Below are 24,727 nucleotides of genomic sequence, written 5' to 3' on the forward strand. Positions count from 1 at the left end.
ACTGCTGCATCCTGGAACTATTAGGCTGAAGTTGCTGAGCTGGGCCCAGTGTGTGGAGCAGCTCCTGATAGAACAGTGACACAGGGCAGAGTGCTCCTCAGTCCAGGGAGGTCCAGCAGGAACTTTATACTCGTGTCCACTGATGTATCCTGGTGAGAAGCACTTTATCTAAAAAGCTAATTGTTAAGTAAACACTCAAAGTGCTGCTGGGTATGCAAGTGAAAATGATCAGGACAAAGTGCACATACACACACCTAGGACTGTGGGTACCGCTTATGTCACATAGGTTTTATTAACATAATTCTAGGAACAAGTCTGAGGAAGAAGTCAGAGTTTCTATTTTACAGATGAGAGGCACAAAATTTTACACAAAGGCAAAAAAATCTCAGCCAATATCAAAACACTGAGGGCTGCATCTGCTACCAATGCCCAGAGCATGGGGGCTCCTCACCCCTGTGCAGTTCTGCTTATTAGGAAAAACCAACATCAACACCTGAAAAGTGTTAAGACACTGAGCCAGGAGGGATGTGAGTCTTTGCATCTCATTAACCTTCAGAGAAGTTCTTTCTCAACTAATCCCAACTCTCCATTATTTTTCCATATCACTTTAGTTAATCAGGGTCTGTAGGCAGAAGGAGAAAGGAATATTTCCATTTTATTTTTTATGAAAGTTTATATTTAACAGATTTTCACAATGAGAAAAAAATATTTTGAAAAGAAATTATTTGCCTGCCTCAATTTCTTCACAGCTTGAGTGCTGGGAGCCATTAGCCAAGTAGGTATGACAACTTCCTTGCCAGCATACCCCATGTTGCTTAGTGGAAGGACTCGTGGAAATAGGACATTTTGCAGTGACATTGCATGTAGGTGACCTTGCTCTAGGACCAGGGCAGATTAGGGTGTTCCCGGTTTAGGATAATTGGGTTTAGGGCATTCCAGGTTTAAGATTATTCCTGCTGGTAATAGGGCATATCCTGCTGCCTGAGTTCCCCTTGAGTTCTCATGGGATTCAGACAGTATATTTTGGGAGATAGAAGCCCAGTGGAGGTGGATTTTGGGCAGAGAACATGGATTTCCCCAGAACGTGATTGTAGATGGCTGGTGTGAGTTCGGGAATAAAGAGTTGCTGTTTGAATCTACAAGCTGTGTGGTGGCTCGTGATTGTGTGCCCAGCCAGACTGCAGCATTTGTGCCCAGCCAGACTGCGGCACTTGAGTAGAGGAAAAGAAAAGAGGTTTCACTCTGTGTTAGGCAAGGAGTGGTGGTCAGAGAGAAGAAAATGAGTTGGGGACCTGAAGCCCTGGTTTGGCATCTGTCCCTGTGTCCTCTGACTTGCATCTGAGATGCTTCTCCAAGCCCCCAAGCACTGGCTGGGCACCGAGGCACCTGCAGGGGCTGTCTCTTGAACTAAGTGGGAAAAAAAATAGGAAGGATTTGCAGTGACAAATGCAGTCCTGCAACCCCACACCTAGGGAAGGGGCCCAATAACACACACACTAACATGGCTTCCCTGGGGATTCTGAGCCTACCACAGGACAGGAACCACTAGCTAAGACATCTAGAGCTTCAAGAAGACACTGGGCATCCTGAAAACCCTAGATGCCATCAAGGAAAACAGTCTTGCATTCACTGGAAAGGGAGCCTGAAGTGTCCAGGGAGACTCACTAAACTGAAAGATGGATAAGGATGGTTGGTGAAGGGAAAACAAATATCACTTTAACGTCACACCAATATGCACGTGAGCACATAACCATGCCTGGTAATGTGACAGTCAGCACACAGCCTGGGGCAAAACACACCTGAACTCTGATCAGGAAATGCCTAAGATAACAATTACTAACCAATAAAAGGTGAGTGACATCTGGGATTTTATTTTAAGTAACACAAGTATTATAAATAGAAAGAGCTGGGCCACCCCTGGGGTAGAGAAGAGTCACCAGGGCCAAGGGCACCCTCCCTGCTCAGGCTGAGGTCCAGCCCTCACAGGAGGTGTGGCTGGGCTCTCTGGATGCTGCAGGAGGTGGCCAGAGATGGTGCCTGGACAGTGAGCACCAGGAAGCTTTGTGTGCTGCTGGGAGCTGTGTGGAGAGAGTGCAGGAAATGAGGGCAGAAGCCCATGCCCTCCATGCAGTGCTCTGTCCCACAGTGGCCTGTGCAGGAAGATACCAAACCACCCACCACCTCTGCACATGACCTGCTGAGTTCCCCTGAAGTCCGGGAAGCTGTACCTAGAACTGAACATCATAGCCCTTGATGATGTTAAAAGTGTTTGTTTTCTCTCTTCCTCACGTCCCAACTCCATGATTGACAAGCAACTAGCATATTTGAAAGGGTTTGCTAAATGGTAACAATATTTAATTTTAGCAGAATGTGAATTTTCAAAGGACAAAATGAAAAGGGAGATGTTAAATAGTGTACTTAACCTCACACCATCAGCTAGCAATGAATTAAAAAATAAGATTCCCCTCCAGGGCTTGAGTGTCAGGGCTTCCATCAGACCTGGGTTTCCCGTGGGTCCTTCACACCAAGGTAAGAGCAGGATCCGGATGCCTGGAGGGCCTGGAAGAAGCTTGTGATATGTTCCTGTAGAGTAGAGGCAGCCAAGGCTTTCCCGGGGAGGTGTCCCATGTTCTCCACTGCTCTTCTCCTGTGGGCACTGGCATAACTTCCTCTTCCTGAGGAGGTGGTACCTGTTCTCTACTCCTCTCCTTCTGTGGGCACCAGCACATCTGCCTCCTACTCATGAGGCCCTGGAGTAACAGCTTCTCAAAGAGCCACTGGACTCACATGGCAGGATCTGAGGGCACCTGGTTCCTGGAACCTTGGAGAGTGGGTGTTTGGCAGAGCCGGAGCCACTCCCTGAGAACCCTGAGCTTCCTTAACAGCACAGCTGAGCTGATGGACACCTGTGGCTGCCCCACACTCTGTTAACATATAAATGTAATCTAACTCCATGGTGACAAACAACATAACACAATAGCCACAGGGTCAGCTCTGTGAAAAGACACTCTCCAAAACTGTAGCAGATGTCAAATAATTGACTCTCAGAAACCTTCTCGGGGGCAACCATTTCCTACTGCATGAAGGCCACTTTAAAGGGGCCTCAGATGGCAAAAATGGAGCTGATTATCAATACTTCTATTTCTAATTCATGATGCAATCCAGAACCCCCAAGTGATTTCCTCACAGGGTAACATGAGAAACCAGCTCAGGGGCTCCTGGCTGAAAGTGACCCCAGGGGTGGACATCTCCATCTCAGCAATTCCCCCTCTTCCCAGGTGGGAGCCATTTTATCCTGCCTGAACCTTTGCCATGGCCTCCAACCTACCAAATATCAATCCTCTGCCACAAAGTGAGTGGCCATCTCACGACCACTGCTCAGCATAAACCACAGCCTGCCACTCCATGCCAAAGCCCTCCAAAGACTTCCCACAGTTCACAGAAGAAGTTGCAATCTCCCTCTTTGGCCCTACAAAACTGCAGACACTCTACTCTCAGTCCCCATCTTTGCCAAACACACACACACACACACACACACACACCAATTTAACATGAATTTGTCTCTGACCGAGAAATTTCACTCTTGGACATTCATCCCAGAGAACTGAAATTTTAAGTTTGCAAAAGAGCACACACACAAACGCTCACAGCAACCTTTATCCTCCCAGTCAGACATTGCATTTATTAATTATTAACGAATGATTAAATTTTAGTAATTATTTTTATTTCCTATCTTTCCTTTCTGAGTTAATAAAAACCATTCCACAAAATCTCTGGAACTTTCTCCAGGATTTCCATTTGACCACATAATAGTGAATATTGAAATAAGCAGAGTTGCAGACACCTATTCATAGGAAACTGTCACAGCGGTATGGACTTTCTCTCCCCTGGGAACAGAGCCTACGTGATTCACTGTACTCAGTGAAGGGTGTCTGGTTGGGATGTTGAAGATTCTCAAGGCAACCTATGTTCAAGGCTTGGTCCACAGGGCAAGGTGATTGGGAGGTGGTGCAAGTTTTGAGAGGCCAGGGTAACAGGAAGTTCTCAGGTCAAGCTGGCAAAGAGCTCTCTGCAAGAGGCAAAACTGTGGCCAATTGCTAGAAAACAGTTTTTTTGGTGATATTTCTGTGGGTGTCTTTCCCGCTTCCGAGAGCTTAATAACATAGGGACCTCCTACAAGTCAATAGGGAGAAATAAATAGCCTACAAAAATGGGAAAACCCATTTTTTATCTGCTGTTTATAAAAGATGACATATCAAAAATTGAGTAATCCAAATCACAATAGAGGAATCCAAAGGAAACATAAAGTACATGTGTGTGTTTGCCTATCAAATACAAAGAATCAAGATAGTGAGAAAATCTAATGTCAACAGTGCTGAAAAATGGAATTTTCAAGTTCTGATAATTGCAATACAAAATTGTCATACCTATTCTGCAGAGAAGTTTCAGAAAATATGCCAAAATTTAAAGTGCATGCCTACCTTTAGCCCAAGAATTTCAATTTAAATAAGTCATTCATTAGTACTGTGGTTAATTTTTTAATTTTACCAAGAAGTGGTCTACTGTAATCATTTTACATGCATATATAAAATGTATTTTTACTAGTTTTTTTTTTTTTTTGAGGGAGTGTATTTGGACACAATGCCTTAATTTAATTGATTTATTTTGATGTGGTGCTGAGGATCAAACCCAGGGCCTCTCCTATACCAGTTGAGCACTCTACTGCTGAGCTACATCCCCAGTCCCTCTTGTGTTTTATTTCTTAAAAATAATTTTACATATCTGTATACATATTCCTATATAATTATATCTCTGACACATTTTTTTAAAAAGTTGCCACATGGGCTGGGAGTGTAGCTCAGCTATAGCACATTTGCCTTGCATGTCAGAGGCCTTGTGTTCCATTCTCAGCACCATTTATAAATAAAAAAATTAAAGATCTATCCACAACTAAGGAAAAAACAGGTGAGCCCAGGGAAGAGGGTAGACATAGGGCCATCCTGCCTAGGCTGACACTCCAGCAGCTGGGGACATGGGAGATGTATGTGTTCAAGCCAAGTCAAGCTGTTCAGTTCCTCTCCGAACTCCCCCTCTGCTGAAACTGTGCCTATAGCAGGTCTGCCTGGGTTGTCCCATATGCAAAAGGGTCACATGGACTCTTCAGTGTGATGTCAAGTACCCCATTCACTTCTACTTAAGAGGAGGCAAGACATCTAATGTGAGATTCTTGCACTTCAAAAACCATCAACCACCACAAGGTACTAATTTTAAAACACCTCACCATGATTAGGGGGATGATTTTATGGTAAAAACAGGTTAGTGATTGGAGCCATTACTTTGTTACTGTTACTAACATCAATAGTACTACCACCATGACAGCTGTGTCCACTCTGGAAGAGGTGCCATTTAATTGTAGTGTAGCATCTGCACTATACAATTTAGCGGTCACTAGTTATCTTTGGCTATTACAATTGGAATCAAGTAAAGTTAAATAAAATTTTAGTTCCTCAGTGGCAGTAGCCACATATTGAGTGCTCTGCAGCTCCCGGGGGTGAGTGGCAATCACATTTCCCTGGAGATTAGGACATTATACCTGTCAAGACAGGGTGTTGGGTGGTGCAGGTGTTGACTATCCCCGCCTCAGAGAGGAACAAGCAGCACCTCAGGCTCCCACACTTTGCATGGATAGGTATTGGTGATGATTAAAGTTAACAAGATACATCCCAAGTGACACGTGTAATACCTGATCATGTGCATGTGTCTGCAAGTTATCGGGATATGGCACGGCCTCCACTTCAGCAGCAGTGCATTGTTCAGAGTGTTGCTTCCAAAACCAGTTCCTATTGATCCAGAAAGGACTTTTCTCTTTGTCACTGGGGGCTCCTTTTGGTCAAGAGCTTTATACTTTTGCATACCTTTAGTCTTACATCAATGAGATCTTGAGGGAGGACAAGGAAGTTTATCATGATATTAGCCTGCCGTGTTGAACAGGAAGACACTCCTGCCCCAGTGCTTGGTGAGCATGAAATGCTGAGATTTCAGGGCAGATGGTCATTCTCTCCTTTACACATTTTGATGTGCCCCTGGGCTGGGGGCTGGGATGTGAGGGGCTCAATTCTTGACATCAGGGTTATCTCTAAGCTCTCTGCCCAGGAACAGAACTCTACATTTTTGTGAAATCTCCTTAGTGATGAAGGAGGGATGCTAGCCTAGGACTCAGGATAGAGCTCTGAACACTGATGTCCTGAGGCAGAGTGAGGGATCCATAGTTTCATGGGACAAAACTGGAGAAGCTGCTGGATTCTTTTCTGAGGAAAGAAATGAGAACATTTATAGCAGGCCGAGAGACATTGCTGTGGACTTGGGGCAGACTTGCCTACCTTTCCCACCTTCCCCTAAACTACTGTGACTCTGGGAAGATCTGCCCTTGGCTGGTGTTGGTTGTGATGCCAGCCTTCTCTACAGGAAGGGACAATGTGGGTGAAGAAATCAGGGTATGAGAGGGCACAATACAACCTATCCTCCTGGATGGTCTGTGTCCCCACCAGACTTCCCTGTGAGTTCTCCTTGGTCCATACCCAGGTCCCATTGAGAAACAACCATAGAAAGCCAGGCTGGCTTCTGCTGGGTGGGTCTGTGCACAAGGAGCCCCCTTTTTCACATGCAGCCTGGAAGGCTGGCTATGACCTTGTGATGCCTCTGAGCTCTGAGGATAGAGGATGTGGGTGTTGAGGTCCTCGTCCTGTGAGGTGCTGCTGACCCTATGTGTGTCTTCCTTGCAAGGTGCCATAGTGTAGTCACAAATCACAGCCCAGCAGGAGCTGCTGTGGTTAAGACGCACCATTCCCTAGGGACCATGCTGTCCACCTGAATTGCTCCAGTGTGGAGTATTATAGGGAGGCAGAGCAGTTTGGCTACAGCTGGCCCCATGGCTGGTCCTTTGGTCTTTCACAAGCTGCCTGAGATGGGCCCAGGGTCAGAAGCTCTCTGAAGTGCTGAGCAAGTCAAGATTCATGCACTGCAAACTCTCTAGGGAACCCAGTTCACATTTGAGTGAGACCTAGGTCTAGAGGAAAGGGGGTAGTGGAGGCAGGGGCCCGAGGGCTCTCTCCTATCTGAGGGGGGGTGTGTCACTCAGCCCATCCCCTCTTGCTGCAGGAGGCAGAGCCCAGGGCTTCCCAAGCCTCTGGATGTTCATGACAGGCCAGGAGGCTGGAAGGAGATGAGCATTTTCCATTTTTAATTGCTCAGGTTCAAGAAGGTAATAATGACCTATGTGCACAGGGGGTGGCAGGTTTGGGGGTGGGGTGGAGGGGAGTGGCACCTTCTGGGGCAGGGCCTCCTTGCCATTCATTTTGTGTCCTCCACAGAATCCAGGGTGAGCAACAGAGGACAGGCTCATGTCCTGGGGCTGGCTGGCTGCTCTTGAGGTCAGCAAGTGTTCTGGGACAGTGCTCATAGTTCAATGGCTGGGCAGTGAGGGGCTGCTGCCCTTGCTGCCTCAGACTTGGGAGGAGGGCAGCTGAGTTGGCCCCAGCAAGCTGAAATGGTGGTCCCTTATGGACCCTAAATAACCAACACTGTGGGTGATCCCAGGCCTGGGCAACATGACACTCTGTGAGCAGCCTCCTTTCTGCCTGCTGCTGCCCTGCTCAGCTTTGAGGTAGGGATGGGGCAATCCCACAGGGAGCCTCAGGCCTCATGTATGGGCAGATGTGGGGCCTGGGGCTTCCCAGCACTGCTTGATGGTAATAGCCTCCCAGCAGCAGCCAGGCAGCACTGTGTCTAGCCATGCAGAGCATCTTGCTGGATGCACTAGTCTCAGTTGTTTTCTTCAACAAAAACTTATTGAGAGGAAACTCACACACCCTGAAATTTACCCTTTAAAGTCCTGGATCAGTGGGTTCAGTAGTGTGGGGGCAGCACCACTGAAACTGATTTGTTCACCCCAAAGAGACCTCATATTCACACAGTCACTCTCTATTTCCTCCCACCACCAAGTCTCCTTGTCTTCCTCTGTCTGTGTGAACTGGTGTATCCTCAACTCTTCATGTAATAGGATGCATGTGACGTGTGGTCCTGGGGTCTGGGATGCTTCCCTTGCTGTCTTAGACTTGGGAGCAGGGCAGCTGAGTTGGCCCAAGCAAGCTTAACTGTGGTCCCAAATGGACCCTAAGTAACCAACCCTTTGGGTGACCCCAGGCCTGGGCAACATGACACGCTGTGAGCAGCCTGCAGCTGCCCTACTCAGCTTTGAGTTAGGGATGGGGCAACCCTACAGGGATCCCCAGGCCTCGTGGGTGGGTGGATGTGGGGCCTGGGGCTGCCCAGCACTTCTTGATGGTCACACTCTCCCAGCAGCAGCCAAGTGTCACTATGTCTAGCCATGCTGAGTGTCTTGGTGGATGCACTAGTCTCAGTTGTTTTCTTCAACAAAAACTTATTGAGAGGAAACTCACATACCCTGAAATTCAGCTGTTTAAAGTCTATGGGTCAATGGGTTCAGAGCATTCATAGGATGGGGACAGCACCACTGAAATTTATTTGTTCTCCCCAAAGAGACCCCATATTCACAAACAGTCACTCTCTACTCCCTCCCACCACCAACGCTCCATCCTCCTCTGTCTGTGCAAACTGGTGTGTCCTCAACAATTCATGTAAGAGGACTCATGTGACGTGTGGCCCTGGGGTCTGGCTTCTTGAACACAGCGTGATGTTTTCCAGGCTCATCCATGAAATGTGTGGCAGCATGTGTTGGGATGTCCCCCTGATAACCTCTGTTACTGCTGCTCACATGTGTGGTACTGGTCTTGTCCACTCAGCTGATATCAGCTGGGGGACATTTGGGTTGTCTCTAGTTTTTGGCTCTTGTGAATAATGTGGTTGCTTAGATTCATAAACAAGTGTTGAAGTGTTGATATGGATGTGTTTTTTTTTAATGCAATAAACAAGAAATAGTGAATTATTGTTGCCTCACACTTATTTCTTAGAGGATGTTGCCATGGTAACTTTTGGGAGCCCTTGGAGCAATCTATACTGCTTTCCATTAGTGTTCAGAGTGAAATATTTTGTGCTAGACACTTGTGACTCAAAAGCACACAGGAACCAGGCCTGTCTGAGTGGCTGGCGGGGCACCAGGAGTGGCTGCTGGTGCCGCATAGTTGTAGCCCTTGCCATCCACGCAGGACAGAAGCTGCCTTGGAGGATCCTGGGCTCTGTGTAGCAGGTGTTTGTATTTTTCTTTTAATGAGGGAATCTATAAATGTGGATATTTATGGAGATGTATCTACTTTCTTTTCTTTCCACAGTGACTGCCCTGAGTCCGGTCAACCTGCCTCCGTTGAGTTTCCTTCTTTGTCCAGGTGTAGGTTTTCTTGCCTCTTCCTTCTTCATGCCATGGCATCTCTGTTAGGCTCTGGAGAGTGCACCATGGTGTCCCACTTGGGGCCTCTGGCTGGGTCCTCCCATCTGGATCTCACTGTTGTGACCAGTGGACAGCTATGTCCAGGTGGGCTTTCCTGATCCTGAATGTGGTGAAACAGACTCTGCTTCCTCGTAGCCCAGATAAGAATCCAGCTGCTGAACCGAACAGTCTCTGACACCAGGCCAGGTGTCTCATCTGTAGTATGGAGGCCCAGAATGTTCCCTCCTTGCACAACCCAGAGAGGATCAAATTAGTCACGGGTGCTGGTGCTTAAAGTCCACCTGGCACTTGGAAGTCCCAGTTGGTACTCCTTCTTCATCCTTACCACCAGAGTCCAGGGACAGTTCTCTACCTAAGGAATCATTTGGAATAGCTACACCTCACGAAGGGCAAAACCACATGTCCACTGGTGAGCAGAGTGATTACCCAAAAGATGACCACTCCCCAATCCCCAGCACCCGTGGGTATTTCTATGCCTGGACAAAGGGGCTTTGCAAGTCTCAATAAGTTAAGGATGTGAGGTAGGGGATTATCCTGGGAGAACAGCTGTGGCTTGGACACTCATTCCTCAAAACCAAGCTTGAGAAAGACAATATTACCAAGATGGGACTAATTTTTTTTAAGCAAGAACATGTAATACCTTTCAAAAGGTGTTTAGGCATTTAAAATTCCCCATAAAGATGGTGTTCATTTTCTGAAAGCAAAATAAACACACAAGCTTGCAGTGCATGAGACTCCAAGTCAATGAAAGCCCTGTGTTCCTGCTGCCGCAGGTGGCCTTCCTGAGACCCCCGAGTGCTTACCCTTGGCCTGGGGTCTTCCATGCCATCTGTGGGGAGGTGCAGCCTGTTATAAACATTGTCTCTAGGGCTGAGCTTCATGGTTGGGAGAGGAAGGAGGGAGAACTGCAGAATGGCTGGTGGATCTTACCCTGGCTGTTTCCATGTGATAAAGGCAGAGAGAAAAACTGATCATCTCTTCCTTTGATGGGGACTTCTGTCCACTGCTGTCCTGGCCATTTTGATCAGGGTGTATCAGAGAGACAGTGGATAGCAAAGTGCTGAAGCACAGTGGTGGGAGCAGATGGAGCAGGTGAGGCAGGAGGAGCAGGAGTCCAGCTGATGTGGGTCCAAGTTCCTGCTCCCACTTCCTGGCTGTGACCTAGGCAAGTGTATGGCTGTCCTTGAGCCTCCTTTCCATCTTCTAAGTGAGTGACAGTATGTCAGTTGCAGTGTAGCTTCCAAGTGCACAGGCTTGACCACTGTCTGGTTCCCAGCCTGTCCCATGTCACACATCTGCACATATGGCTCTTGTGGACTCGGGAGATTGTATTCCAGTCTTGACCAGCTGTGTTTCAATATAGAAAGTTCCAGACTGCATTTGATTGGAATGAGACTTTGAAGATCATCTAGTTATGGCAATCTCTGAGAAAAACTAAGGCCTGAGAGATGGCTTTACCTTGGTTCTGAGAGAACTTGCTTATGACCCCCAGGCAGGCAGAGGCTGAACTGACCCAAAAGCCCACCTGTCCCTTGCCTGTGACAAGGAGCAGCTTTGGGAGGGTCTCCTGTGCCCAGCCACAGCCTCTGTTGGGTGTTCATCCCTGTGTTCACACAGGGAGGACACAGTGCTTCCTTAGAGGCAGACAAACAAGTGCGGCTCAAGTGAGCTGCTGGTCATGAGGACACAGGCCGCTGGTGTTTGCATCAGGAATTCACTCTTATTCACTCTTATTCCACTGCCAATGGATTAGGCTTTCTGCTCCGAGACCATGGCTGGTGACTCAATTCTGATGGCGTCCCAGCTCAGAGGCTGTCACTGAGTGACATGGAGTGAAGTTAACTCTGCCTGTGGCATTTGGCTTGGAACCTGCTCTGGGAAGGGTTTACCCAGCTTTTGGTGATTCCTGAGTTCATGAGGTTCTCTGAGTCCTACTCGTCATGTGGATAGACAGAATCTGCCTGTCAGTCCCTCCTCTATCAGCAAAGGGCTCCACCTTTATCGCAGTGGCTGAGAATAAAAACCTAGGGATTGCCTGGTGGCTTCTGCATGGCCAACTGGTGTCTCTAGGCCATCAGCAAGTCCTGAATGCTCTAACCTCCAAAATATGCCCAGAAGCCCCTCACTGCACCCTTTCCTCCTGCAGCACACACCCAGCTACCTCCTTGTCCTACCAGGAAGGCAGCTATAGCCTCCCTCTGGCCTCCTGGCTCCACTCATGCTTGGAGCTACCTCTCTGGCTGCTCTGCCTGCCTGCCAGGCAGTCCTTCTAGTTCATGACAGATTCTGTGCACCTTACTGCCTTTGGAATCTACCAGCGGCCTGGTTACTATAGGCCGCTGCATGCTGATCACTATTTTTAGCCCTCCTTTCTTGCCCCCTTCAGGGACCACACTGGCCTCTTTCCTGGTAGGGACACAACTTACTCTCACCTCACTGGGATGCCAGAGCCCATCACTCAGGTCTTAGGTCAGATAAAAGCCCCTCTGCATGGCGGTGGTGTCCCCAGCCATCCCCATGACTTCTTTGTGTGTCTCCTTCAGAATTAGCACTCTCCAAAGTGATCCGGCCACACCTGTGCCTGGCAGCCTACAGACCATCTTAAAGGCTCCATCTTTCTCCATCTTTCCACCAAGAGGGTCTGACCCCATGGGTCTCTCATGAAATTATGACATTTTCATATGTCTCCAACCTTCAGTGACATCCTCTCTAATTCCTGGCATTGACCATTTTGGCCATTTCCTTCACTCCTGATTATTGTGGCTACTGCTTTATCAATTTTTTATGATCTTCTCAAAAAATCAGCTTTTGGTTTCATAGATTTTTACTACTTTTCTTACTTTTTACATTGCATTGATATCTGATCTAATATTTCCTTTCATCTGCTAACATTGGATTTAATTGGCTCATTTTCCAGTAGACAATAAGGTGGAAGCTGAGGTCATAGATTAAACCTGGTTCTTCTCTCTAGAGCTAGTGCTGTACATTCCCCCAAATTCTCATACACCATATTTTCATCTTCATTTGATTCACAGTATGCTCTAATTTTGCTTTTGACTCTTGTCTTTGATCCATGGTGTTCAAAAAGGTATTAGGTACTTTTCAGTGTTTGGGGAATTTTCCACATAGGCCCTGCTGTGATTTCTGGTATTTATTCCTACGTGATCAGAGAACACACCATAAGGACTTGAGTCCTTTCACTCTGCCTAGACCCGCTTCGTGGTGGGAGGAGGATTTTTCTTGCTGATGCTATATGCTCCTGGAGGGTGTTCTGCTGCTGGGTGGGTTGTTCCACAGGGATGCCAGGGGCTCAAGTCCCCTGAGTTCTTTCCACCTGTTGTGTGAATGATTGAGAGAAGTGTTGCCCTCCCACAACTGGGGAGCTGGCTTTTTTCCACAGTAGCACTGGATGTTGTCACTTCATGTATTCTGAAGCTGTTGTTAGGTGTAGCACATTTGGGATCGTTAGGTCTCTTGAGAGTTGACCCTTTCCCCTTTATTATATGGACCTATTTGCTCATAGTGGTGTCATGTGCTATGAAGTTCCCTTTTTCTGATGTTGGGAAGGCCACTGCAGTGTGTTTGACTGATGCAGCATCAGGTAGATGGAGAAATGTCCTTTGTGTTTTTCACCTCTCTGTGTTTGGTAGAATTTTCCTGGGAAGCACTTAGTGTTTTGTTTTCTGATGTTACTCTCGGAGTGCTCAGGCTATTCCCAGTCCCACTGTTGTGTGTGTGGCCAGGGTTCAGACATACCCTTGCTGTCTATTTTTATCTGTCCCATCTGTTCTCTAGTCTCCTTTTCTCTTTTATGCCTTTTTTTGGATGAATCAACTCTTTTTTATTCTGTTTTGTCACTTTTATTAACATGTGAGCTATAGCTTTCTTTTTCTTACTCTGCAGTAACTTTAGGGCTTATCATGAGCCTTTAGCTTGCCATGGTCAGCCTTTGAGCACTGACTGCCACCTGGTCCCAAGTGACAATGCTACAGTAGTCTCCTGAGCTGCTCCCCTCTTGGTACCTGGGCTGAAGCTTCACCATTGCACCTTTGGCTGTGTCACAAGCATGCTGCATGGTTATTATTTTTGTGTAAACATTGGACACTCTTTTGAATAGTCAATAATAATAATTCTACATAGCTCTCATTTATTCCCCATGTTGACACCATTGTCTTTACTTTGCATTCTGGTGTGCAGACCAGTTTGCACCTGGCTCATCTCGCCCTGGCCAGTGTATTCCTGTAACATGCCTATGATGGAAATCTGCTGGTCCCATTTTGACAGGTTTCCATGACTCTCTCAGTCTTTGCTTTGCCTTTACTTGGTGAAGAGACCCCTCCACTGGCTGTAGAGGTCCCTGAGGTGCCATTTGGCCTGCATCTGGGAGGTGCTGGCTGCCCCCCTTTACCTGCCTGTTTCTGGTAGAAAGCTCGCCCTTTCCTGGTTTCTGATACTGCTGAAACTTAGATGTCCCCCTGGCTGATTTCCAGGTTTCCACTCTGTGCTGGATTCCTGTGACCCACTGTAGTGTTTCTTGCATCTACTTCATTGTTCTTCTGTTGGGATTTGTTGACTCCTTGGATTTGGGGTTTATTGTCCTCATCACATCTGGGGACACTTCAATGCCAAACCTTCCTGCTCTCTGTCCTCACCTATCTTTGGAGACTAGTTGCCCAGATGTTGGGTCACTTGAGTAGCCCTTGACGGCCTGGTGTGCTCCTCGTGTGTTGAAATGCCCCTCCTCTGTGTGTTGACCTGGGGTGTCCTTCTCTTCTCCAGTGTTGGATCTGCTGATGTCTCATCAAGGGCATTCCTCACGGGGATGGCAGATTCACCTGTGAGCCCTTCCCCTTCCATGTTTCTATTTAAATTTTTAAGTTCAGCCTTTGATTCTGGATTCTTGTATTTTCAGGTGCAGTCATAACAAATAGCACAGCCAGCTCCATGTCTTCCTGTAGTGCAGCTTGTGGCTTCTCACAGAATCATCCATTCACCCGGGCAGCCCCTTGCTTGGGCTTGCCTGGTCTCACATGCACTCCTACGTGTTTCCTCCTCACCATTTTATTACACTTGCCTATTTGTGTAACCCCTCGTGATCACACATACCACCATTCTGTCACTGTCGTGCTGTCCATTTTGGCCTCAGCTGCTCACCTCCACTGGCCCTACCTCCCTGACCCCCATGACAACTAATCCATCCTCCATATCTATGACTTTGTCATTTGAAGAATGTGCTGTAAACAGAGTCATCTGGTGGGTAACATTTTGGGATTAGCTTGTTTTCCTCAACAAAATTCTCTGGAAACCCAGCCAAGGTGTTCTGCAGGTTGGTGATATTTCCCTTCACTGCTGCATGGCGCTCCATGGTGGGCTGGACTCCAGCTGCTCAGCCCTTCTCCTTCGAAGACCAGCTGGGTTGCAATGTCTGACTGGGATGAGCAAGGTTTCTGTGAGCTTTTGTGTGTGTGCTCTTTCACAAACATAAAATTTCAGTTCTCTGGGATGAATATTCAAGAGTGAACTTTCTGGGTCAGAGGCAAATTCATGTTAAATACATGTGTGTGTGTGTATGTGTGTGTGGCAAAGATAGGGTTCCAGGGGTCATCTGCAGTTTTGTAGGGCCAAAGAAGGAGATTGCAACTTCTTCTGTGAAGTGTGGGAAGTCATTGGAGGGCTTTGACACTGAAGTGGCAGACTATGGTTTATGCTGAGCAGTGGTTGTGAGATGGCCAGCCACTGTGTGGCAGAGGATTGAGATTTGGTAGGTTGGAGGCCATGGCAAAGGTCCAGGGAAGATAAAATGGCTCCCACCTGGGAAGAGGGGGAATTGCTGAGATGGAGATGTCCACCCCTGGGGTCACTTTCAGCCAGGAGCCCCTGAGCTGGTTTCTCATGTTACCCTGTGAGGAAATCACTTGGGGGTTCTGGATTGCATCATGAATTAGAAATAGAAGTATTGATAATCAGCTCCATTTTTGCCATCTGAGGCCCCTTTAAAGTGGTCTTCAGGCAGTAGGAAATTGTTGCCCCCAAGAAGGTTTCTGAGAGTCAATTACTTGACATCTGCTACAGTTTTGGAGAGTGTTATTTCACAGAATTGACTCTGTGGCTATTTTGATGTGTTGTTTGTCACCATGGAGTTAGATTATGCTTGTGTGTTAACAGACAAAGTGTGGGGCAGCCACAGGTGTCCATCAGCTCAGCTGTGCTGTTAAGGAAGCTCAGGGTTCTCAGGGAGTGGACCCAGCTCTGCCAAACACCCACTCTCCAAGGTCCCAGGAACCAGGTGCCCTCAGATCCTGCCATGTGAGTCCAGTGGCTCTTTGAGAAGCTGTTACTCCAGGGCCTCATGAGTAGGAGGCAGATGTGCTGGTGCCCACAGAAGGAGAGGAGTAGAGAACAGGGACCACCTCCTCAGGAAGAGGAAGTTATGCCAGTGCCCACAGGAGAAGAGCAGTGGAGAACATGGGACACCTCCCCAGGAAAGCCTTGGCTGCCTCTGCTCTTTAGGAACATGGCACAAGCTTCTTCAGGGCCCTCCAGGCATCCCAATGCTGCTGTTGCCTTGGTCTGAAGGACCCACAAGAAACCCAGGTCTGATGGATGCTCTGAGGCTCAGGTCCTGAAGAGGAATCTTATTTTTTAATTCATTGCTAGCTGATGGTGTGAGGTTAAGTACACTATTTAACATCTCCCTTTTCATTTTGTCCTTTGAAAATTCACATTCTGCTAAAATTAAATATTGTTACTATTTAGCAAACCCTCTCAAATATGCTAGTTGCTTGTCAATCATGGAGTTAAGACATGAGGAAAAGAGAAAACAAACACTACGAACAGCATCATGGGCTATGATGTTCAGTTCTAGGTACAGCTTCCAGGACTTCAGGTGCACACAGCAGGCCATGTGCAGAGGTGGTGGGTGGTTTGGGATATTCTAGCAGAGGCCACTGTGGGACAGGGCACTGCGTGGAGGGCATGGGCTTCTGCCCTCATTTCCTGCACTCTCTCTACACAGCTCTGAGCAGCACACAAAGCTCCCTGGTGCTCACTGTTCAGGGACCAGCTCTGGCCATCTTCTGCAGCATCCAGAGGGCCCAGCCACACCTCCTGTGAGGTCTGGACCTCAACCTAAGCAGGGAGGGTGCCCTTGGCCCTGGTGACTCTTCTCTACCCCAGGGGTGGCCCAGCTCTTTCCATTTATGATACTTGTATTACTTAAAATCTTTAAAAAATCCCAGTTGCCACTCACCTTTATTGGTTAGTAATTGTTAGGCATTTTCTGATCAGAGTGCAGGTGTGTTTGCCCCAGGTTGTGTGCTGATTGACATGTTACCCAGCATGGTTATGTACTCACATGCATATTGGTGGGACATAAAGTGGTATTAGTTGTCCCTTCACCAACCCTCTTTATCCATCTCTCAGTTTAATGAGTCCCCCTGGACACTTCAGGCCCCCTTTCCAGTGAACGCAAGACTGTTTTCCTTGATGGCATCTAGGGTTTTCAAGATGCCCAGTGAAAGTCACTCATGGTGTCTTCCTGAAGCTCTAGATGGCTTAGCTGGTTGTTCCTGTCCTGTGGTGGGCTCAGAGTTACCAGGGAAGCCAGTTAGTGTGTGTTCTTGGGGCTCTTCCCTAGAAGTTGGGTTATGGGACTGCATTTGTTACTGTGAGTCCTTCCTGTTGATTTTTCCCTATTAGTTCAAGCAACAACATCTGCAGGTTCCTCGTTGCCCCACTCCAGTGCTTGGGGGCTTGGAGAAGCATCTCAGAGGCTGGTCAGAGGTCACAGGGACAGACACCAATCCAAGGCTTCAGGTCCCCAACTCATTTTCTTCTCTCTGACCACTGCTCCTTGCCTAGCACAGAGTGAAACCTCTTTTCTGTTCCTCTACTCAAGTCATGAGGAAATTGAGGCAGGCAAATAATTTGTTTTCAAAATATTTTTTTCTCATTGTGAAAATCTGTTAAATATAAACTTTCATAAAAAAGAAAATGGAAATGTTCCTTTCTCCTCCTGCTTACAGACACTGATTAACTAAAGTGATATGGAAAAATAATGGAGAGTTGGGATTAGTTGAGAAAGACTTTCTCTGAAGGTTAATGAGATGCAAAGACTCACATCCCTCCTAGCTCAGTGTCTTAACACTTTTCAGGTGTTGATTTTGGTTTTCCTAATAAGTAGAACTGTGCAGGAGTGAGGAGCCCCCATGCTCTGGGCATTGGTAGCAGGTGCAGCACTCAGTGTTTTGATCTTAGCTGAGATTTTTGTGCCTTTCTGTAAAATTTTGTGCCTCTCATCTGTAAAATAGAAACTCTGACTTCTTCCTCAGACTTGTTCTTAGAATTATGTTAATAAAACCTCTGTGACATAAGAAGTGCCCACAGTCCTAGGTGTGCATGTGTGCACTTTCTCCTGATCATTTTCACTTGCATACCCAGTAGCACCTTGAGTGTTTGCTTAACAATTAGCTTTTTAGATAAAGTGCTTCCCACCATGATACATCAGTGGACACAAGTGTAAAGTTCTTGCTGGACCTCCCTGGACTGAGGGGCACTCTGCACTGTGTCCCTGCTCTGTCAGGAGCTGCTCCACACACTGGGCCCAGCTCAGCAACTTCAGCCTAATAGTTCCAGGATGCAGCAGTCAACGGGCTAACCTGGGAAATCTGGGCACCACTGGGCACACCAGCCTCTTGGCTTGTCTAGATCAGAAGGCTTCTGGCTTGCAAGGTCTGAGTCTCCTTCTTGGCTCTTCCTCGATGCCTCTTTCTCTCTTTCTGCATGCAAACCCAGTGGGTCTGCCTCCCCTGGTGGCTCTGCTAGCTCTCTGGATTTTCCCCCTCCACTTTGTACAGGTCCCTTTGTCTTTTCTCATTTAATCACACTCCACTGCTCTTTCTCTGTATATCTGTCTCTTTGTTTCTCTATTTCTCTTCGTCTCTCTCTCTTTAGGACCATACCTCCTTATCCTTTGTCTCCCTTTCCTCTTGCCTTCTCTTCATCTCTTCCTCCTCATCTCCTTCTTGCTCTACTCTCCCAGCCTTCTCACCTCCTCTCTCTTCCCTTTCCAAACTATTCATCCATCCACCCATTCATTCATCCATTCTTCCTTCCATCCATTCACCCATCTATCTATCCATCCACTGATACATTTATGGATCCATTCATTCATCCAACCATTCACTCATTCAATCATCCATCCTTTCACCCGTCCATCCATCCATCCACCCAGGGGCCTGACTGAAGTGTTGACAATCAGTGGAGCCTCCTTCCAGGTCTCCCACTGCTCCCTGCAGTCACCAAGGCCCCAGCCATTTCACAGCAACTATACAGGGGGTTTATTCATATTTAAATAAAGTTATCACTGCAAGCCTGGGTTTCAGGAGAGCTAATTGTTTCCTCACTGGTGCACTCGGGCCATATTTTAGGTTTAAATTGAACAGATGTCATTTGCTTGCTAGCTGTGTGGCAACTGGAAGTTGTTTTACATTTTGATTCATCTCAAACTGGATGAGATTTTTTTCAGACAAGAGAGAAATATTCAACAGGTTATGCTGTTTATGCCATAGGTAGAGGTGTGCTAATAGAGGGCAAGTAGAGAACACACAGGTGGCTGCTGTTCAGTGTTGCAGCTGGGGTGTGGAATGGGCAGGACCCACTAACATGGAAGGGAGGAGGAAGCAGGCTGGGAGCAGGGCAGAGCAGGTGCTCCATGCATCCTGCACATCTGTGGCTCCTTTGCCCTGTCTCTGTGGCCTTGTGGTTCTCTCTTAGTGCAGTGTAACCCTCCTTGTTTCTGTCCAGCTTTGCTAGCCATGCCTGTGGGAGCCTCTGATCTTACCCTTTGGCCCAGGTTGGATGTTACTGCCCACTTTACAGAAGAGATGATTGCTTGCTCAGGGGTCACATAGGAAGTCTGAGGCAGCAGACACATCTTCTGACTGTAAATGAAGGACTCTCCATGTTGACCTACCACAGTTGTGGGGTCCTCCAGGGAAGGGTATAGGATCCCATGTCCATCTCCAGCTGGCAAAGTGAAGCATTTGAGAAACTGAGGATGCCACGTCTTTGGCATTATTTTGAAAACTTGGAGCCTTGGGGTGCAGCTCCTGTCTTCCCCCAGGACTCAGGGATCAAAGGACACTGGCATAGTTGAGCCCATGGGGTAAGATGACTTTGGTGAGCAGCAGAAACCAGATAGGATCTATGGAAGCTGCTCTTCAGGTGAATTCTTGACAAGGACATGACATGTCCTGGAATCCTGGAATCCAAAGGCTGCTAGGGCCTACCTGCCCTGCAGCTCTGTAGGAAGGCTGCTCCCTGCCAGTGTTTCATCAAACTCTCTTCCTCCCTCCTTTTCAGCTCTGGTGGCAGCAAATGCCCAGCAACTGCCTTTTAGTTAATGTCTTCCTTTCTGGAAAGGAGTCAGGCAGAGGCTGAGATCTCTTCATCTCCATTCTTCATGTTTTAAAGAAAGAGGTTCATTGGTCATATCTGGACCAATTGATGGTGACTGGTGGGGAACAAGTCCATTTTGTATAAAGTGGTGACTTGGCACCTTGTCACCATTCCCAAGGTGATGGGGGTGAAGAGGTGGGGGGTTTCCAAAGGATGGTCCCCGTGTCATGTTGGGCAGCTTTACCTACATTCAACATTTGGCATCTTGTTTTACCTTGGGCAGTGTGGGAGGCAGTGGGAAGACAAGCATGGTTTCTGCTGCTGTAGTTTAGAGTTGTGGCTTTAAAGGGTCCAGGGCCCACCCCTTGCCCACCCCCTGCCAGTGCAGAGGCTGCAGAGACTGAGTATTTGTGATGGACTAGCAGCTGCCCTGATAGAGATATCTTCTTACACTAGCTAGGGAACATGGCCTCTACTCTTAGCAACTGGAGTGAAAACACCCACTCTGGACTCTGGTGAGGGAGCTGGGAGGCCCTACAGCTTGACCTTCCCTCCACAGCTGCTGGCTGGGGCCTAGGACAGCATGTAAGATCTCCTCCTGATCCTCTGCACACTGGCCTATTTGGAACACCTTTTGTGTTATTCAAGAACTCATAAAAGGCTGAATCTTAAAATCATTTTCTTCATTGCACATAATAAATTATCTGATTCTAAAAATATACCTTGGATATGTTGGGTAGGGGAGAAAGACTGGTTTCAGAGTTACATAATGCATAACAGTGGGACTGAAATCCCTTATTTAAATTGAAGCCAGCATCTTTCATTTACTCTGGGTGAAGTTCTTATTCAGTTTGCAGCTGTCAAAATGAGCAGTTTAGTGTCTGCCACTAGAATGTAGTCAGATTAGATTCCTGCTTAAAGGCCAGTGTTCTTGGGTCAGAGACCTGGGCATGCAGGTGTCCAGATCTCAGGGCTGTGGTCCAGAATCACAGTCTGAGTGAGGAACTGGAGAGAGCATAAAGAAGCCACATAAGGCCATGTTATGGGTCCCTGGGGACATATGACTGTGCCTACTAAAATTTAAGATTTACATGCATTTAACATCTTTGTAGATGTTTTAAAATTTAAAGTCTCTATAAATCTACCTTTAATCCTTCAAGCTTTCTTTTGAGTTAGGCAAAGGAGTGGCTTGGCAAGGTTGATTGCATAGGCAAGGTGCTGAGCCATCTTGCAGGGTGGCCGGGTGATGGCTTCTGTGGCTGATAACCTGCGTTCCTGTCCTGGCTCTGCCACTTAATAGAAGTGTGATTCTGGCCAGATCATTGAGTGATTTTCAGCTTTAGTTCATCATTGGTAAAATGGGGATACAAATGGTAACCTTTCAAAAGCAATGTTTGAGGAAGAAGTAAGATGTTAATAAGACCTGTTAAAATATATCAGGCACTTAGAAGGTCTCAGGAGTGGGTTTTTGTGCTTTAGCAGGTATTGATATGTATCATTCTGTGTGTTAAAAATATGCATTATTATTAACAGAAAATGCACGTAAATTACTTGGCCATTGCCTATCACTTATCTAAGGGTTTAAGAGAAACTAATTGCCATTATTCATTAATTGTTTTTAAGTACTTATATACTGTATTATTACACATTTGTTCATCAGATCATCTTTAATTAATTCTTTTTTTTTTTTTTTTTTTGGTTGTGCTGGGGATTGAACTTGGGGCCCTGTGCATGCAAGGCAAGCACTCTACCAACTGAGCTATATCCCCAGTCCCATCAGTTGTATTGTCTTTTTCTTTCTTTCTTTCTTTCTTTCTTTCTTTCTTTCTTTCTTTCTTTCTTTCTTTCTTTCTTTCTTTCTTTCATTGTATATATGAGTCTGAATAAATGCATTTCCCAAATGCATTCATTAAAATTTCCTAAATATTAATATTCTCTCTCAATGTAAACACATGATATTATTTTAATAAAGTGTTCAAGAGTAAGTTACACATATCAGATACTTTGTAAATACTTTGCTGTGAATTTCCCCAGAACCTTAAAATTCAGAAATAAACATCAACACAAGAATTTTCTCATCCCTCGGCTTTATTCTTATTTCGTGTTCCACTAATGTTCACTGTAGCAACCACCCAACCAAAGTCTGGGATTGGATGGTGCATTGCATCTGTACCCCTTTATATGGAAGGTTTTCTTGGTTCTCTGTCCTTAGACTAGGATGCACTGGAGGTTACAGTGCAGTCACTCTGTGCAGTGCCACAGCCCAGGATGGCTTGACCCTTGTTTCTTATCAGCCTCACTTCTCCTCCTCTATGGAGCACAGGGTCTGTTTACCTGTCACTAGTGATGTCACTGATGGCCTGTAGTGGCTGGTGTGTGCAGTATCCACACAACACAGCTTCTGTTTCTCCTCTTTGAAATGAACACATCTCCTGTCACTGTGCAGATATCTTTTTTCTTGCACTTTCAATCACTTGTCAAATGCATGAATGATTCTGCCTGAAACAGCTGTGGTAACAAATGGTGCTATTGGAAGGTGGTGGTCTCCTTCTATGGTTCCTTTCACATTTACTAGATGGAGTTTGATCCTAAGACAAAATTTTTGTTCCAGTTGTGTTCTTATGTTGGTGTGGACACAGATTCGTGTCACCTGCCAGGATCATTTGCCATGATGCTGAACTGTCCCAACTCTGCAGTGGCACCTTCACCTCTCTTTCATGTCCATTTGACATTTTCTTTAGCATGCTGTTATTTTCTGGGTGTTTTTAGCTGGTGACTATGCACAGTTCTTGCCTCAGTCTGTGACTCGGCCATTTCTCCAAGCTTCTGATTTCTTTTCTGGAGAGTGGTGTTCAGAACTGCAATCTGGGCTCTAAGTGTGCTGACTGCTAAAGGGTTGTCATCCTTTGGGTCTGTGCCCTTCCCCTGAAGAGAATTGAGGGAAAGCCACATCTATGCACACACACACACATGGCCAATAACTCCACATATGCACACATGGGCATACCACCCAGAACTCCTGCTGGCCGCTCGTGCCAGGTCTTGTTTGTAGAGCTCACCCGGACTCTTTATCCTCTCCATTTTGAAACTCATTCTTGCATCAGCGAGAACCCTGGTGTTCATTATCCATCACATTGTTTTCACATTCCTAGATACTAAAGGAACTTTGGAACTGCTGACCCCCACTGCTGTAGAGAACAACTCAGACAGAATTAAATGTGTGTTTACAGTTATTTTTGTCTTTGCTCTGAGAGTAAAGAGTTAATAAAAACATGCCCCAAAATTACTTGTAACTACTAGATTGTAATGTTTCAAAACAATGGAGGTTGATTCTTGCCCACACCCTATATCCAACAGAGATCAGCCGGGGACTTTGCTTTGCATTGCCCTTACTCTGGACCCAGTGGCCACAACAAGTGTGTCAGAGAAAGGAGGGCACAGGGACTTATGTTCTTGGATCCTCTAGTTCAAAGTGAGTGCATTTGCTCACTCATCTTCTGTGGACAGGTCACCTCAACTGGTCAAAACTATAGAGTGTTTGGAGAAGGCCAACCACTCCCTAGAGCTAATGGGCAAGTCTTGCTATTGAGTGTCGTCCTTATAAATCACTGGAAAAAAATCTGATTTACAGAGGAGGAAGCGGAAGCACTCAGGCTCTTCTTAACTCTTAATATACGGATCCAATCCATAAGGTTATCTGCTGTGTAGTATTGTATACTGTGTGCAAGTACTATGCCCGCTGAGCCATGCCCTGTTGGGTGGATGTTCAGAAGGTTTCCACCTTCTGTAATGGACACAATACTCCAATAGTACCCTTGAGCAGGAGGCCTGGGTGGGCATGGCTCTCCTTGAGGCAGCCTGTGTGGAATTGTTGAGCAGCACAGGGCCTCTATCAGAGACACCTTGTTGCTCTTTTCTTCTTGATAAATAAATATAGAACCAACCTCGTTAATGTACTACAAGAATTATATTGGGTGCCACATGAAGCACTAATCCCAATGCCTAGCACATAGCAGAGGCTTTCTAATGTAGGAGCTCTTGTTCTTATTGTTGTTGATAGTGGAACTGGGGATTTGGTGGAGCTGTTACTGTGCAGGTCCGTGGCTCCAGGGCATGGAGTGTGGGCTCTGGCTTTCTCAGTTCCCTTCATGTGCTCTGTGGGCTGTTCTCATGATCCAATGGGGCTTTGGGTTCCCAGTATGGGAGCCATAGCTGCCACCTTCCCTTCTGAAAGGAGGTGCCTAAGGCCAGTGCATCTTCACCTCCTTCCTACCTCTGAGTCCTCTCCAAGTTTCATTGGCCCCTTGAGACTGAAAGCTAACAGAGATGCTGTTGAGAGACCCTGACCATCTGAGAGACAAAAAGGGGGAAAGAGGAACTGTGAAGAGTACTCAGGGCTTCTGGGTCCCAGGTCTGAGGATTCTTCTGTGAGTGGAGCACCTCAGCCCAATAGAGCCTGCACTGCTCAGAAGGCCACCTGTGCTTGTTCTCACCAAGTTCCCCATCCTGCCAGGTCCTTTCCCATTGACACGACTGTCATAGAGGCCATGTCCACTTGGTACATAGCCCTGCATACAATATTAACCCTGGGGCAAGGCATGAGCATGTTCCCAGAAAATGTATTGCCTCAGTGTTCAGAATATGCAGTGGGTTTTAGTGTGTGTATAAGGTTATGTAACCATCAGTGCTAATTCTACAACATTCACATCATTCTTGCAACACAACACCATACCTCCAAGTGACTCCCCATCAACCTTCATCCTCCTCTCCAATCACAGCCACTAATCCACTTCCTGCCTATTCTGGACATTTCATATACAGGGAATCATAAGATGCATGTCTGGGCTTCTTTCACTAAATATAAAGTTTTAAGGTCCACCCATATGGTAGTATATATCAGTTCAG

The 24,727-nt window shown here is 46.7% G+C and overlaps 1 pseudogene; it reads right to left on the reverse strand.

The window, feature by feature from the left end:
* LOC124098716 (cTAGE family member 2-like) overlaps positions 1–24,727 on the reverse strand; it is a 69,134-nt pseudogene that overhangs the window by 41,230 nt on the left and 3,177 nt on the right.

Source organism: Marmota monax, unplaced genomic scaffold, assembly GCF_021218885.2.
Source record: "Marmota monax isolate L192 unplaced genomic scaffold, Marmota_monax_Labrador192_F-V1.1 WCK01_AAM20220418_F8-fsc00558, whole genome shotgun sequence".
In the NCBI taxonomy this organism is placed as follows: Eukaryota; Metazoa; Chordata; class Mammalia; order Rodentia; family Sciuridae; genus Marmota; species Marmota monax.